The 18487-nt window shown below is 42.2% G+C and overlaps 1 protein-coding gene across 3 annotated transcripts in view; it reads right to left on the bottom strand.

Moving 5' to 3' along the window:
* LOC135252316 (mast cell protease 1A-like) overlaps positions 1-18487 on the bottom strand; it is a 38181-nt gene that overhangs the window by 2357 nt on the left and 17337 nt on the right. The window lies entirely within an intron of this gene.

Genomic DNA, 18487 nt, shown 5'->3' with positions numbered 1-18487 from the left:
ACCTAACATCTCAGATAATTCTGTAGGAAACTTAGAATATATATATATCTACATCAGTGGTATCAGGCTAAGAACATGGAGGGCAAAATGGAGCTTTCGAACACAGACACCAGTGTGAGTCCGTGAGCTCGACAATACATTTTTCACAGAAACCGTAGTTTCATGACTGTGTTTACTTCACCGCTGTTGCCTACGAGAAGTAAGCACTAGTGTGTTGTTAGCCTTTATTGATCACAATTCTATGAGGCCATACGATGTAGTTACACAAGCCAATAGTAGGCTATTAACTCATAAAATCTATTCTTAATGCTACTTGTTTAATCGAACATTCCACTTGAAAAAGTTTTATTAGGGTCAGCAGCACTAAAAATTTCCGTCAAACCTCCTTAACAAACGGCAAAAGTGCTTCAACTGTTGCTTCAAACTGATGCTTCACTGAGCAAGGACGTTCCATTAGCCATATACGTGTTGCCTTAATTCCTCCGTCCAAGTATCTCATCCTTGCATCTCTTTCTCTCATCCTACGTTTGGGTGGAGCTAAGGAGCGAGGAAAGGACACGAGGAAGAGATGGAAGGAGTGAACTGGAACGAGCCCGTCGACTCTCAGTGGGGTGGGAAGTGTCTTCTGGGACCGGTGGGAAAACAAGGGTGCAGTACGATTTATGGCCAAAAAGTCGTTCGCTTCAGTTTCTGGGGAGAGATTGTTCCCCCCTGGTAGTACCCAGGGACTGACTCAACTAGGTGTGCCTGACCTTGTCACATGTGTCAAATAACTGGTTATAATCAGCTGGGTTATACCGTTAGCCTGTGGTAGGAGTGGCCTACGTTTTCCCTCCAAGACACACACCAGGAAGAAATGATCGTGATGTCGGAACTGCGATGACTAAATACTCAGTCCATTTACCATTTAAGGTCTGGAGTGTTGCTGAGCCTCCCTGCCATTCACAATGTCTGAGTCCTGTTGGGCTGGAACAGAAGGAGATTTTAACCACAGAGAGTGTGTTTACACTTTCCCACTTTCATTGCATTTACACACATTTGGTACCACATCAAAACATTTAACAGTTACACAAAGGACGAAAATGAAAGAAAAACGACTTTCAAAATGACAAGGTATGAACACTGCAAAGAAAACACACAAGGGACCATAAATCATCAAGTGAGAGAGAGAGAGAGGCGGCCTCTATGATCTCACTGCAGACAGATACACATTCTGTAGTGCTGGGACTTCCTTGCTTGTGCCAAGGCAATCAGGAGACCCACTACCAGGGGAGTCAGGAGAGGTGCAGACATGGCATCAGGGAGCCTCTCAAACGTTTTGGGCCAAAGGTAGCTGATGTGCACAATGAGTCGTTTACTGCTGCACCTTTAGCCTATAGATGCCGAACAGGATGCAGCAGATATCTGTGAGAGGTTTTTCTGTCTGTATAACCGCTGACATTTCTTCAAAGAAGCCCCCCCTTTGTCCTGTTTCAGAAACCGCAGTGTGGGACAGAGGTGTTAAGCAGTCCCTCAGCTTTTCCGTTCGTTCAGAGACACATGAGACGGCCCATTTTAATTTCACACCAGCTGACTTTCTTTATACTCGGGGGCAGCTTTATTAAGTATACAGTACCTGCATCAATAACCTGCTCCTTCAAACAAATCATTTGGCTGCAAGACAATGTGTAAAGCATGTGGACGTGGTGAAGAGGTGTAGTTTTTGTTTGGCCAAACATTAAGCTTGGGCTGATTTTTGTATGATCTGTGTGACTTTGAACGTGGTATGATTGCTGGTGACAGACGTGGTGGTTCCAGCATCTCAAGGAACAGCTGCCACCCTCACACACTGCAGCCTCTAGAGTTTTAAGAATAATGTGATAAACAAAAACCAACCCCCACGACCCTGCCCAGGATGCTTAGCGGGTTAAATAATGGATGGATGGATGGTATTCCTCCTGTTTAGTAGGGTTTGATAGGGTAGTGGACGCTGGTGCGTGCAGTGTAGTACCTGAAGCAGATCGATTCAGTGCAAAACCAAAAAAATGCACTTACATATTCATTGAACTCAAAACCATCACGGACCCACTCCTGGACCCCCTGCAGTTCGCATACAGAGCCAACAGGTCTGTGGACGATGCTGTAAACATGGCCCTCCACTTCATCCTCCAGCACCTGGACACTGCAGGAACCTATGTCAGGATCCTGTTTTTGGACTTCAGCTCCGCCTTCAATACCATCATCCCGGCTCTACTACAGGACAAGCTCTCCCAGCTGCACGTGCCTGACTGCACCTGCAGGTGGATCACCGACTTCCTGTCTGACAGGAAGCAGCACGTGAAGCTGGGGAAACACGTCTCCGACTCCCGGACCATCAGCACCGGCTCCCCTCAAGGCTGCGTCCTTTCTCCTCTACTCTTCTCCCTGTATACCAATAGCTGCACCTCCAGTCATCAGTCAGTCAAGCTCCTGAAGTTTGCAGACGACACCACTCTCATTGGACTCATCTCTGGTGGGGATGAGTCTGCCTACAGGAGAGAGATTGAACATCTGGTGTCCTGGTGCAGCCATAACAACCTGGAGCTCAACGCCCTAAAGACAGTAGAGATGGTAGTGGACTTCAGAAGGAACGCAGCCCCACCCGCCCCCATCACCCTGCATGACTCCCCAGTCGACACTGTGGAGTCCTTCTGCTTCCTGGGCACCATCATCACCCAGGACCTCAAGTGGGAGCTGAACAACATCACCTCCCTCACCAAGAAGGCTCAGCAGAGGATGTACTTCCTGCGGCAGCTGAAGAAGTTCAACCTGCCAATGACAATGATGGTGCACTTCTACACTGCCATCATTGAGTCCATCCTCACCTCCTCCATCACCATCTGGTACACTGCTGCCACTGCCAAGGACAAGGGCAGACTGCAGCGTATCATTCGCGCCGCTGAGAGGGTGATTGGCTGCAATCTGCCATCCCTCCAGGACCTGCACACCTCCAGGGCCCTGAGGCGGGCAGGAAAGATTGTGGCCGACCCCTCCCACCCTGGACACAAACTCTTGCAAACACTCCCCTCCGGCAGGAGGCTGCGGTCCATCAGGACCAAAACCTCACGTCATAAGAACAGTTTTTTCCCGACTGCAGCTGGCCTTATCAACAAGGCCCGGGACCCCCACTGATGCCACTGTCACTGTACTGTTATCCTGACCCCCACGGACACCAACAGACAGCACCTGTACTTAAAACCACTTTATCCCCTTGCACTATTGTTATTGTTTTGCACTATGTTTATGTTATGTTATGTCTGTTATGTTTTTTACTGCACTATTGTTCATCTTACTCTATTTATCTTATTTTATGTTCACTGTTACGCACCACCTGACCAAAACAAATTCCTTGTATGTGTAAACCTACTTGGCAATAAACCCGATTCTGATTCTGATTCTGATTCTGAACTGTTTAATCTAAATGTGTGAGATGTTCTTACTGAAATGTATTTATGGTGTGGGTTAGTATGAGCTCCTTGTCTCACTCACACATTCCATTTTACAATCTTGCTTTGTTATTTACATTTCACTGCTTGTTTTAGCTGTTTATTCTGTGTGAATTAATTTAAATAAAACGAGCAAAGAGATTGTCATGTTGTCTGTGCAATGGAACAGGGCAAGCTAATCGTCCTAATTCTCTTGGTGGGAACTTGGTGTGCTGTGTTTTCTGGTTCTGTCTGTTTCAGCCGCATGGATGGAGATGGTGGCCTCTGCTACAGCCTGTTGCATGTGCTGAGTAGAGACTGGTGGTCTTTTGCAGAGGCCCTTCCTTTAGTCTCACCCACCCACCCCCCACCCCCGGCAGCGGTTAACGCTAATCGTTCGTTTCATCTGAACACCCGTGTCTTTCTTCAGCTGTGGTGTGACTTTAGTGCTCACCACGTTTTATCGCTATACGATGCTTGGTAAAATTTGTTTTTGGGAGTTTAATTTGCTCCCCTCAAGGCAGAGGTTTTACCCCCCAGGACACTAACAGGTATATGAGGTCTTTTATTCCATCAGCTATTGTCTTTTTAAGGAAAATGGGACTGTGACTATCCGTAAATGTGATACGGTGCCACCCCCCCCCCACCCCCTATTTTTCTTTCTTTCTTGCTGCTGCTTCTGATGATTCTGGTGGCAAATGACAACGACAACAGTGATGTTGGCGCTAACTGTGTACTTGTGTTTATATGTGTATGTATGTTTATTGTATTTATCGATTCCATTTTTACTTATTATTGACTGCTGTTTGCAAGCCAAATTACCCCTCGGGGACATTAAAGCTTTACTCTACTCTGCTCTACTCTAGTTATGATGTGGAAGGCCTACTCTGGGTGGAGGAGGCTGGGGGCCTAGTTCACCATGAAATGACTGCTGTACACAGTTGGGGGACGGGTGGGACGTGTGTCCCCCAATGTTTGTAAAGAATCTAATTTGTCCCCCCAACCATAACTGATCCCTCTCCCATGTAAAGCTTTCAATAAAGGCTGCAACAGCAATAAATGATGACTTCAAAATTATGGACTGTAAACACCTGTAAACACAACGTGAATTATTGACTCCCCTCTTCACACAGTAGCAGTGGTTACGAAAGCACAAATGGGATATGTAGTCAACAATTAGAAGTGAATGCTCAAGCCGATCATACTATGGACTTCACTTCCCATAACCCTTATAGAAATAAAAATGGTAAGAAGAAATTTTAGGATAGCGTTTCCGAATTTGCTTGTGTCGAACGTTCTGCGACAGAAACAGCGATAGATTTACCCACTAGCATCTGTCCAAAATGTAAACAAGCCAGGCAGTTTTCACGGTCGGGAAAACTTTATGACAACGTCAGCAGAAGTCAGTGACTCACAGCGTTTGGAAAGAACGGTAACGGTAATCTTATATTTGTAACGTTACCTATCAATATGCCAGCTAACGTCATTGTTAGCTAGCTAGTTGTCAATGAATGAACTATGATATCTGATAGTATGATGAGTAGCTAGCTAGTTAATAGCTGTCGGTACACTGTCTGAATGTGATGTTCACTTAACTTAGAAAACTACCTTCGATAGTTGTACTCGGTTGCTAAGGAGGGAATTAACGTGACTCCCCATGTTGCAGTGTTAGTATTTTAGCCAATGTTTTGTGTAACGTTATGGACACGTCTTGTAGAATTATTTATATTATAGTATTTAGAACATGTGAATTTGTCCCCCTGAATTTAGTGTTTTCCTTTACATTTCCACCATAAATTGATGCAGAAAAGGCACAAATTGGTGCATAAAAATTCACCCGGAAATGAAGTGTTTGACGCTCAAAATTTCCTGGGGGAGGACCCCAGACCCCCCTTAATGTGTCCCCCGCAAAGTCCTCACACGGCACACGAGTCAGAGCTCTACATCAAATGGAGTTGCACTCATTAAAGCCAGATCGAGCCAAAAGATCATGAGTTTGTGTGGTAGACTGAATTCATGGAGTTCATCAATTAGACAGAAATGCATTAAAAAAAAGATTTTTATTCATTGAGTTTATTGGTGGACATTTAAAAGGGAATTCATGAAAAAATACATTGCAGTTAAAATAGAAAGATCTATAAATAGTACTTACCTGTTGAAGGGATTAAAAGTCCTGTAAAAGGTTAAAAGAGGTTTAAAACGTCTAAAGACTATTTACCTACTGGAACAGTGCATTCATCAATAGCTGATTTGTTTAGTTTTGGACATGACACTTCAGTGATTAGTTATGCCTGCAGACGGCCAGAAGGGGGAACTGTCGCTACGTTGCTTCATTCTCGATAACGATGCCAGAGAGTGAACATCGTAGCCAGGCTTCTTTATTGATTTCTCTTTTTTTTCGGGTATGGAAATGTCACAAAGCATTGTGTAAACATTTAAATACGTTCACATATATATTGTACATATGGTGCATTAGTAAGGGTTGGGAAATTTTTTTCAACCCTTGCGACTTTTTTTATACAAGATTTCCCTTTTGGTTTGGGGGAAATTCAGGGGAAAAAATTGGGTTTTAAAACTGAAAAAAAGGAAAAAAATTCAGGGAAAAACGGTTAAAAAATTCACTGCTGGTTTTAAGAAAAGTTAAACAAAAACTTTAAATTTGTAAAATTCAATGGTTTTCGGAAAAATTCATAAAAAAAAGCCTTGTAAAACAGGGAAATGAGTCATGCCTCTCTATAAAACGAGGGGGGATGGGGCTTCTTTTTCTCATTTCCAGGTAAACCCAAACTGATGAGGAAACACTGTTTTAAGTTCCCAAATGTGATCCTTCTCCCCTTTTTCAGGTATATATTAATTTAATTAATGGTAAGGGAAGTGGCTGGTGAAAGTGGGGGTGAAAAGGTGAAAACCAGAAGTTGGGTATTTACCCAAAACACCAAAGGGGAATTAAATAAAAAATGAAAAAAATGAAAAAAAGCACTAAGGGATTAGTTTTGGGTTTTTAAAAATATTGTGTAATTTAAGTTGTTAAAGTTTTTGTTGTTTTTGGTTTCATAGTGTTTTAAAAAAACCGGGGGGGGGAAGGGGGGGAGAAAAAAAAGGGGGAAAAATTGGCAGCTTATGTAACGAACAGCATTTTAGTCGTCACATATTTAAATAGCAAAAAAATTTCCATATGTTCTCTTTTAATAAAGTATTTGAAAATGGTCTATTCCTTTTTGATTTTGTCAATATCATTTATACCAATTCTAATGTTTTATGTTTTAATTTGTCAAAATATTCACCGCTGTTGCCTACGAGAAGTAAGCACTAGTGTGTTGTTAGCCTTTATTGATCACAATCTATGAGGCCATACGATGTAGTTACACAAGCCAATAGTAGGCTATTAACTCATAAAATCTATTCTTAATGCTACTTGTTTTATCAGACATTCCAGAGTCAAGTTTTATTATGGTCAGCAGCACTAAAAATGTCCGTCAAACCACTTTAACAAACAGCAAAAGTGCTGCAACTGTTGTTTCAAACTGATGCTTCACTGAGCAAGGACGTTCCATTAGCCATATACGTGTTGCCTTAATTCCAAGTATCTCATCCTTGCATCTCTTTCTCTCATCCTACGTTTGGGTGGAGCTAAGGAGCGAGGAAAGGACACGAGGAAGAGATGGAAGGAGTGAACTGGAACGAGCCCGTCGACTCTCAGTGGGGTGGGAAGTGTCTTCTGGGACCGGTGGGAAAACAAGGGTGCAGTACGATTTATGGCCAAAAAGTCGTTCGCTTCAGTTTCTGGGGAGAGATTGTTCCCCCCTGGTAGTACCCAGGGACTGACTCAACTAGGTGTGCCTGACCTTGTCACATGTGTCAAATAACTGGTTATAATCAGCTGGGTTATACCGTTAGCCTGTGGTAGGAGTGGCCTACGTCTTCCCTCCAAGACACACACCAGGAAGAAATGATCGTGATGTAGGAACTGCGATGACTAAATACTCAGTCCATTTACCATTTAAGGTCTGGAGTGTTGCTGAGCCTCCCTGCCATTCACAATGCCTGAGTCCTGTTGGGCTCGAACAGAAGGAGATTTTAACCACAGAGAGTATGTTTACACTTTCCCACTTTCATTGCATTTACACACATTTGGTATCACCCCACATCAAAACATTTAACAGGATGAAAATGAAATAAAAACGACTTTTAAAATGACAAGGTATGAACACTGCAAAGAAAACACACAAGGGACCACAAATCATCAAGTGAGAGAGAGAGAGAGAGAGGGAGGGAGAGAGAGAGATAGAGAGAGAGGCGGCCTCCAAGATCTCACTGCAGACAGATACACATTCTGTAGTGCTGGGACTTCCTTGCTTGTGCCACGGCAATCAGGAGACCCACTACCAGGGGAGTCAGGAGAGGTGCAGACGTGGCATCAGAGAGGCTCTCAAACGTTTTGGGCCAAAGATAGCTGATGTGCACAATGAGTCGTTTACTGCTGCACCTTTATCCTATAGATGCCGAACAGGATGCAGCAGATATCTGTGAGAGGTTTTTCTGTCTGTATAACCGCTGACATTTCTTCAAAGAAGCCCCCCCTTTGTCCTGTTTCAGAAACCGCAGTGTGGGACAGAGGTGTTAAGCAGTCCCTCAGCTTTTCCGTTAGTTCAGAGACACATGAGACGGCCCATTTTAATTTCACACCAGCTGACTTTCTTTATACTCGGGGGCAGCTTTATTAAGTATACAGTACCTGCATCAATAACCTGCTCCTTCAAACAAATCATTTGGCTGCAAGACAATGTGTAAAGCATGTGGACGTGGTGAAGAGGTGTAGTTTTTGTTTGGCCAAACATTAAGCTTGGGCTGATTTTTGTATGATCTGTGTGACTTTGAACGTGGTATGATTGCTGGTGACAGACGTGGTGGTTCCAGCATCTCAAGGAACAGCTGCCACCCTCACACACTGCAGCCTCTAGAGTTTTAAGAATAATGTGATAAACAAAAACCAACCCCCACGACCCTGCCCAGGATGCTTAGCGGGTTAAATAATGGATGGATGGATGGTATCCTCCTGTTTAGTAGGGTTTGATAGGGTAGTGGACGCTGGTGCGTGCAGTGTAGTACCTGAAGCAGATCGATTCAGTGCAAAACCAAAAAAATGCACTTACATATTCATTGAACTCAAAACCATCACGGACCCACTCCTGGACCCCCTGCAGTTCGCATACTGAGCCAACAGGTCTGTGGACGATGCTGTAAACATGGCCCTCCACTTCATCCTCCAGCACCTGGACACTGCAGGAACCTATGTCAGGATCCTGTTTGTGGACTTCAGCTCCGCCTTCAATACCATCATCCCGGCTCTACTACAGGACAAGCTCTCCCAGCTGCACGTGCCTGACTGCACCTGCAGGTGGATCACCGACTTCCTGTCTGACAGGAAGCAGCACGTGAAGCTGGGGAAACACGTCTCCGACTCCCGGACCATCAGCACCGGCTCCCCTCAAGGCTGCGTCCTTTCTCCTCTACTCTTCTCCCTGTATACCAATAGCTGCACCTCCAGTCATCAGTCAGTCAAGCTCCTGAAGTTTGCAGACGACACCACTCTCATTGGACTCATCTCTGGTGGGGATGAGTCTGCCTACAGGAGAGAGATTGAACATCTGGTGTCCTGGTGCAGCCATAACAACCTGGAGCTCAACGCCCTAAAGACAGTAGAGATGGTAGTGGACTTCAGAAGGAACGCAGCCCCACCCGCCCCCATCACCCTGCATGACTCCCCAGTCGACACTGTGGAGTCCTTCTGCTTCCTGGGCACCATCATCACCCAGGACCTCAAGTGGGAGCTGAACAACATCACCTCCCTCACCAAGAAGGCTCAGCAGAGGATGTACTTCCTGCGGCAGCTGAAGAAGTTCAACCTGCCAATGACAATGATGGTGCACTTCTACACTGCCATCATTGAGTCCATCCTCACCTCCTCCATCACCATCTGCTGCCACTGCCAAGGACAAGGGCAGACTGCAGCGTATCATTCGCGCCGCTGAGAGGGTGATTGGCTGCAATCTGCCATCCCTCCAGGACCTGCACACCTCCAGGGCCCTGAGGCGGGCAGGAAAGATTGTGGCCGACCCCTCCCACCCTGGACACAAACTCTTGCAAACACTCCCCTCCGGCAGGAGGCTGCGGTCCATCAGGACCAAAACCTCACGTCATAAGAACAGTTTTTTCCCGACTGCAGCTGGCCTTATCAACAAGGCCCGGGACCCCCACTGATGCCACTGTCACTGTACTGTTATCCTGACCCCCACGGACACCAACAGACAGCACCTGTACTTAAAACCACTTTATCCCCTTGCACTATTGTTATTGTTTTGCACTATGTTTATGTTATGTTATGTTATGTTATGTCTGTTATGTTTTTTACTGCACTATTGTTCATTTTTTTTTTTCTTACTCTATTTATCTTATTTTATGTTCACTGTTACGCACCACCTGACCAAAACAAATTCCTTGTATGTGTAAACCTACTTGGCAATAAACCCGATTCTGATTCTGATTCTGATTCTGAACTGTTTAATCTAAATGTGTGAGATGTTCTTACTGAAATGTATTTATGGTGTGGGTTAGTATGAGCTCCTTGTCTCACTCACACATTCCATTTTACAATCTTGCTTTGTTATTTACATTTCACTGCTTGTTTTAGCTGTTTATTCTGTGTGAATTAATTTAAATAAAACGAGCAAAGAGATTGTCATGTTGTCTGTGCAATGGAACAGGGCAAGCTAATCGTCCTAATTCTCTTGGTGGGAACTTGGTGTGCTGTGTTTTCTGGTTCTGTCTGTTTCAGCCGCATGGATGGAGATGGTGGCCTCTGCTACAGCCTGTTGCATGTGCTGAGTAGAGACTGGTGGTCTTTTGCAGAGGCCCTTCCTTTAGCAGTCTCACCCACCCATCCCCCACCCCACCACCCCCCACCCCCGGCAGCGGTTAATGCTAATCGTTCGTTTCATCTGAACACCCATGTCTTTCTTCAGCTGTGGTGTGACTTTAGTGCTCACCACGTTTTATCGCTATACGATGCTTGGTAAAATTTGTTTTTGGGAGTTTAATTTGCTCCCCTCAAGGCAGAGGTTTTACCCCCCCCCAGGACACTAACAGGTATATGAGGTCTTTTATTCCATCAGCTATTGTCATTTTAAGGATAATGGGACTGTGACTATCCGTAAATGTGATACGGTGCCACCCCCCCCCCCCCCCCATTTTTCTTTCTTTCTTGCTGCTGCTTCTGATGATTCTGGTGGCAAATGACAACGACAACAGTGATGTTGGCGCTAACTGTGTACTTGTGTTTATATGTGTATGTATGTTTATTGTATTTATCGATTCCATTTTTACTTATTATTGACTGCTGTTTGCAAGCCAAATTACCCCTCGGGGACATTAAAGCTTTACTCTACTCTGCTCTACTCTAGTTATGATGTGGAAGGCCTACTCTGGGTGGAGGAGGCTGGGGGCCTAGTTCACCATGAAATGACTGCTGTACACATTGGAAGAGGAACCGGGGGGACGGGTGGGACGTGTGTCCCCCAATGTTTGTAAAGAATCTAATTTGTCCCCCCAACCATAACTGATCCCTCTCCCATGTAAAGCTTTCAATAAAGGCTGCAACAGCAATAAATGATGACTTCAAAATTATGGACTGTAAACACCTGTAAACACAACGTGAATTATTGACTCCCCTCTTCACACAGTAGCAGTGGTTACGAAAGCACAAATGGGATATGTAGTCAACAATTAGAAGTGAATGCTCAAGCCGATCATACTATGGACTTCACTTCCCATAACCCTTATAGAAATAAAAATGGTAAGAAGAAATTTTAGGATAGCGTTTCCGAATTTGCTTGTGTCGAACGTTCTGCGACAGAAACAGCGATAGATTTACCCACTAGCATCTGTCCAAAATGTAAACAAGCCAGGCAGTTTTCACGGTCGGGAAAACTTTTATGACAACGTCAGCAGAAGTCAGTGACTCACAGCGTTTGGAAAGAACGGTAACGGTAATCTTATATTTGTAACGTTACCTATCAATATGCCAGCTAACGTCATTGTTAGCTAGCTAGTTGTCAATGAATGAACTATGATATCTGATAGTATGATGAGTAGCTAGCTAGTTAATAGCTGTCGGTACACTGTCTGAATGTGATGTTCACTTAACTTAGAAAACTACCTTCGATAGTTGTACTCGGTTGCTAAGGAGGGAATTAACGTGACTCCCCATGTTGCAGTGTTAGTATTTTAGCCAATGTTTTGTGTAACGTTATGGACACGTCTTGTAGAATTATTTATATTATAGTATTTAGAACATGTGAATTTGTCCCCCTGAATTTAGTGTTTTCCTTTACATTTCCACCATAAATTGATGCAGAAAAGGCACAAATTGGTGCATAAAAATTCACCCGGAAATGAAGTGTTTGACGCTCAAAATTTCCTGGGGGAGGACCCCCAGACCCCCCCTTAATGTGTCCCCCGCAAAGTCCTCACACGGCACACGAGTCAGAGCTCTACATCAAATGGAGTTGCACTCATTAAAGCCAGATCGAGCCAAAAGATCATGAGTTTGTGTGGTAAACTGAATTCATGGAGTTCATCAATTAGACAGAAATGCATAAAAAAAGAAGTTTTTTATTCATTGAGTTTATTGGTGGACATTTAAAAGGGAATTCATGAAAAAATACATTGCAGTTAAAATAGAAAGATCTATAAATAGTACTTACCTGTTGAAGGGATTAAAAGTCCTGTAAAAGGTTAAAAGAGGTTTAAAACGTCTAAAGACTATTTACCTACTGGAACAGTGCATTCATCAATAGCTGATTTGTTTAGTTTTGGACATGACACTTTAGTGATTAGTTATGCCTGCAGACGGCCAGAAGGGGGAACTGTCGCTACGTTGCTTCATTCTCGATAACGATGCCAGAGAGTGAACATCGTAGCCAGGCTTCTTTATTGATTTCTTTTTTTTTTTCGTGTATGGAAATCTCACAAAGCATTGTGTAAACATTTAAATACGTTCACATATATATTGTACATATGTGTTGCATTTTGAGTAAGGTTTGGGCATTCTTTCGAACTGTTGAGATCGTTCTTTTATACAAGAGTACCTGGTAGAAATTCATGAAAATTGGGTAAAACTGTAAGAATTCATGATAAACTACTTAAAAGTCACTGCTGGTTTAAGAAAAGTTAAAACCAAAAACGTAACTTATGTCAATTCAATTGTTTTTCGGTAATCTATAAGAAAGCCTTCTAAAACTAATTTCGGATCGATTGCTCATGCCTTCCTCCATACACTAGAGGAGGATCGCGGTCTTTTTTCCTCATTCCAGGTAAAGCCACTGATGAGGAAACACTGCTTAAGTTGCAATTGTGATCCTTCTCCCCTTTTTCAGGTATGATATTAATTATACACTGTTAATGGAGTGAAAACATGAACGTTAGACATTCCTGACCGTGAAAAAGCACTAATGGAGTTGATGTTGGTGAAGTTTTACTAGTTTTACCGAGTGTATAAACCGAGAAAATGTGCTAGCTTATTTAGCCGCTACAGCCATTTTATGTACGATCACAGTAGACACGTGAAATGTCCATGATGTCTCTGTAATGCAGCTACTTTCCGAATGGTATTCCTTTTTAGTTTTTCAGTGTTAATGCCTATTTGCTGTAATAACGTGCGGGTTACATGTTCATTTTGTTGCCTTTGTTTGAAGTTTATTACTAAATGCCGCGTTTTACCGAGTGTATTTGTGGAGAACACATGGTAGCTATACATGCTAGCTTGCTAGGCCGCGGCAGCCATTTTAATGTCCCAACCGGTTCACGTGGAATGTGCATGCTGTCTAGCTAGCTCGGTCCACGTAGGGTAAACGTCCCTATTAAGCCCACCAAATCCGCTTTTCAGACATTTTTAATGTATACTGCCCCAATTTAAGTGAGAACATTTTAGTTAAAATGAAAGTCTAATCTCTCATTTGAAGTGTCAATAATTCATTTATACCAATTTCTAATGTTTTTATTGTTTAATTTGTCAAAATATGTCAAAAGTCTGGCATGGGCTGGTACCCTTTAAGCCCATGGGTGTTCCAAATAAGCCCACTTCATGATTTGTTGATAAATAAATAAATATTTAAAAAATCTTAACAATACAAACTTGTTCTATTCAAATCTGTAATCTCTTAGCTCTCAATAGCTATTTTCATTTCGTCTCCACTCCTATCCTATGGCCTGTAAATGGCATTTGAAATAAGCATGACCAGCCTTTCTGCTGTGTTGTCAACACAGAAAAAGCTAAACTTACAACATGTCTTCTTTGGAATGTAGCCAAAAAACTATTTACGAACAAAATCAAAACTATAGTGGAAATTACTCTTCAATACTTCATCTTTCAATATGTGTTGTCATTTTGTCTGTATCTCTATCCTATGGTGTGCTGTTGGCATTTGAAATTGGCCAAAATTTCTGGTCCAGTCAGCTGGTTGAAAGTGCAGGTGTTTTTATGAAGATTTCTGAAGACCGACTGACTGAACGAAAAACAATTTCAGGTTCAATACTAATGTTCTAAGGATAGTAAATAAGTCAATTTCAGGATTTACAATTAAACAATAACTTTTCAAATGTTAATCACATTTAGGATAGTAGTTTGAAAACATTGTAAAAACACATTTTAAAACCATTCAGTTTATTGTGGAGTAACATTAAAACATACAGTTCATTATGAGGAGACATCAGTCATAACATATTGAAGCTCATGTATCATTAGCCTATAACTTAAACAAAATAAACAAGAAAGATGTCAACATTTCTGCAATTTCTACTTTCTCCTAGACTAAACGTAGGCCTATGCTCTTTGAGGTGATTGTATCGTTTTAGTAAGGCTATCATTTGCTCCATGCTCCATCTTAGTAGTGTAACATAACATAGGTTATAGGGTGGTCTAAGCTTTATTTTATTTGTTTGTTTCAATCTTTTGCCCACGTTGTGGTTGTCTTTGTCTTACGCTAACAAGTCGCTCATGGCTTTCATCTTGTTTTTGTAGATTTTCAACGACCTCATGATTGCGCAAATAGAATGGTCCAGGTCCCTACAGCCCTGCTTTGCAGAGGATGAACTTGCGCTTCTATCATGTGTGGGCATGAACTGTAGTTCTTTTGTGTTTTAGTCATCTTAAACTAAAACTCATCTGAAAAGTAAAGATTAAAAAATTATTGCTAATGTTAAGATAGAACACAGGCCTATCCAGAATGAATTGACCTATGCAATATCACTGATATTTAAATGTGGGTATTAATTATCTGAATTATGGAGCTGATTCATCAGGTGAGGTCAAAATTAGGGAGGGAAATGGTTCAAAGGTCAAAAGGGAGAAAATCTCCATTGAAACACAGTAAAGTGGGCTTAATGGGAACAGGTGGGCTTAAAGGAAACATCAGTGAATTTATGATTAAAAGACAGAATATTTTATTCTACTCACATGACATTAAAAAACAACTATATGAAATAAATCTATATATGGTGCACTAACATAATATGAAAAGTATAAATTGATCATGTAGAGAAGTAATTAGCTATACTCATTTACATCCACCTCAGTCAGTGTGATTTTTTTGCTAGAGTCCCCTTTAAGCCCACCAGGTAAAAATGTTGATTAAAAAATAAATAAAGATAAACATACACATTCATTGTCTATTTAACAGTATAATAATATAAACTGCATACAAAAATATAAACTATACATGCTTATCATGCTTTATGTCATTGCAATGAACCATACTATGTAGCTACTGTATTGATGCAGCATGTGGTCTGTTTGCTAGCGTGCTAAAACTCATATTTTGATTTCAAAAGACACAATATTTCTAATTCAGGTAATATTCTAACATATGTCTCATTCAAAACACTAATCACTTAAATTTTGATAACAAGTGAGTACTTTCCAAAAACAGGAGTAGAAATATACAAAAAATGTTATTTTCTGAGGGTACCAAAATCACCAAGTTTTTTTGCAACTTCTGGGATCAGCAGGCGCATGCCACACATGTGCTTCGATAACTCAATATCGATAAATGTGATTGACTTACAATAAAAAGTGTCATTTACGTAACAAGCAGCTTCATTTGAAAAAACATCACACAGCAAAAAATGATGATGTAGTTTTTTTAAATTTGACTCAGAAGTTGCAAATGGGCTTATATGGTACGTGGGCTTGATAGGGACGTTTACCCTAAATGGTATCTCTTTCTATTTAGGTACTAGTGCTGTTTCACTGTAATAACCTGCCGTTAACATATTTGCGAATATTTGTTATTAAGCTATTGTATGTAACTGAAGTGTTTATTTTATTTGTTTTGTCACTAAAGACATTGTAGATAACTGTGTATCTTGTAATTGAGGTCATATGAAAGGAAAAGTGTGAAGGAATTGAATTAGAGTAAATTAGATAATTAATTGAATGAAAGTGAAATGGAATGTAAAATTGCAGACTGTTAGATGACGCAATAATTTAAAAAGAAGGGTGCCAAATTGAAATTGATAGTGGAGAATTATTTTAACTATAGTGATGCTATCTACCAGTAACAGTATAATTTAAAAGATAACGGTTGTTATTATTTGTGTCATTGCTTATATGCACTTGTGAAAAAAAGGAACGCTGAATGGAACATAGATTGTGACATGGTGTAGCCCACATGTTCTGTGGAATTTTCATTTATTGGCAAATGTAAATGTTTATTGTTGAAAAGATTCCAGATAAAGCCACTGATGAGGAAACACTGCTTAAGTTGCAATTGTGATCCTTCTCCCCTTTTTCCGGGGTACAACATTTGCACCTGAAGACTTAGACTGTTGGGCCTAAGATGTGCTAAAGTTATCCTAAATGTAAGGTCTGGAGTGTGGCTGGGCCTCCCTGCCATTCACAATGCCTGAGTCCTGTTGGGCTGGCGCAGGAGGAGATTTTAACCACAGAGAGTGTGTTTACACTTTCCCAGTTTCATTGCATTTACACACATTTGGTATCACCCCACATCAAAAGATTTGAAAGAAAAACGACTTTCAAAATGACAAGGTATGAACACTGCGAAGAAAACACACAAGGGACCACAAATCATCAAGTGAGAGGGGGGGAGATAGAGAGAGAGGCGGCCTCTATGATCTTACTACAGACAGATACACATTCTGTAGTGCTGGGACTTCCTTGCTTGTGCCAAGGCAATCAGGAGACCCACTACCAGCGGAGTCAGGAGAGGTGCAGACATGGCATCAGAGAGGCTCTCAAACGTTTTGGGCCAAAGATAGGTGATGTGCACAATGAGTCGTTTACTGCTGCACATTTAGCCTATAGATGCCAAACAGGATGCAGCAGATATCTGTGAGAGGTTTTTCTGTCTTTATAACCGCTGACATTTCTTCAAAGAAGCCCCCCCTTTGTCCTGTTTCAGAAACCGCAGTGTGGGACAGAGGTGTTAAGCAGTCCCTCAGCTTTTCCGTTCGTTCAGAGACACATGAGACGGCCCATTTTAATTTCACACACCAGCTTACTTTATTTATACTCAGTGGCAGCTTTATCAAGTATACACTACCTGTTCATTAACACAAATAACCTGCTGCTCCAAACAAATCATTTGGCTACAAGACAAGATATGTAAAGCATGCGGACATATCTTCTTAATGACAGAAGTGAGAGGAGAATGGGAAGATTCATTCAAGCTAACAGAAAGGCCACAAATGTTCAAATGCTCAGCTGTTTACAACAGTGCTGTGCAAAAGGGCATATCTGAACACACAGTGCATCTAACCTCGAAGCAGACGTGCTACAGCAGCAGAAGAACCACACCGGGTTCCAATCCTTTCAGCTAAGAACAGGAAGATGAGGCTACAGTGCACATGTAATCATCAGAACTGTACATTTGAAGATGGGAAAAATATTGCCCAGTCTGGCAAATCTATTTCTGCTGCAACATGCAGATGGAATGATGTAGTCAGAATGCCCAGTTAATGCTTCGAGTTCTTCAAATATGTAACTGGTACATTTGATAATAGTGAAATAATATTGCCACGCAAACTCTGCAAATGGTAACTCATTTTCGGTGCTGAACAGATTGGAATGAGATAAGTCAGAAATTATGCAGCTAAGCTCCTGTTTCCTTCTAGTATGTAACTGAGTGCTATACGTGAACAAGCTGCTTGCCCCCAACACCCCTCACGCCTCATGAGCTGTACTCGACTTTTTGGATGCGACAAGATTAGATAAAACAGCTGACTGACCAATATGGAGCACTCAACTAGCCCCTGAGCCGACCCTGACAGGCACTGGTCCCCCACCGCACGGAGCCTCATCTGAGTTCTTCCACTCCCCAGGAGTTTTTACTTGCCACCATTGCTTAGCCTGCTCCTGTGGTTGGCCCATGGCCAGGGTGCCAAGTGCCTGTAAACGTGACATTGTGACAATTGTTTGTGAAATGCGCTATATGAATACATTTTGATTGATTGATTGATTGATTGCACTGCCTTGATTGATAAAGTGAAAACAGACGAGTAAAATCCAGTTAAGAATCTTGTTTGGACTGAGTTAACACTAGGAATTTAACTTTTCAGCACTTAAATGGAGATGGAGATGGTGGCCTCTGCTACAGCCTGTTGCATGTGCTTAGCAATGCCTGGTGGTCTTTGCAGACTCTCTTTGTTTAGCTGTCTCATCCGCAGCAGAACCTGCCCCCTCTCACCCCTGCAGCAATGAGTGCTAATCGCTCTTTCCGCCTGAAGACCCTTGTCTTTCATCAGTTGTGGTCGTGACTTTAGTGCATCGTGCACTTTCCACAAAACCAGCAGCTTGCTGCATGTTTTCCAGCAAAGGCCGATTAGTAATGATGTGGTCAGATGCAAAAGGCGGGGTGAGGGAGAGAGGGGGGCTGGGGGGGGCTTGTTCGAAATGAAACAACTGCTTTACATGATTAGTTTCTGCTCCTTGAACCCCCTCTTCATCTCCCCCAAACAAACATACACAACCA

The sequence above is a fragment of the Anguilla rostrata genome, chromosome 4 (assembly GCF_018555375.3).
Source record: "Anguilla rostrata isolate EN2019 chromosome 4, ASM1855537v3, whole genome shotgun sequence".
Taxonomy (NCBI): Eukaryota; Metazoa; Chordata; class Actinopteri; order Anguilliformes; family Anguillidae; genus Anguilla; species Anguilla rostrata.
This window is presented reverse-complemented; position numbering and strand designations above follow the sequence as displayed.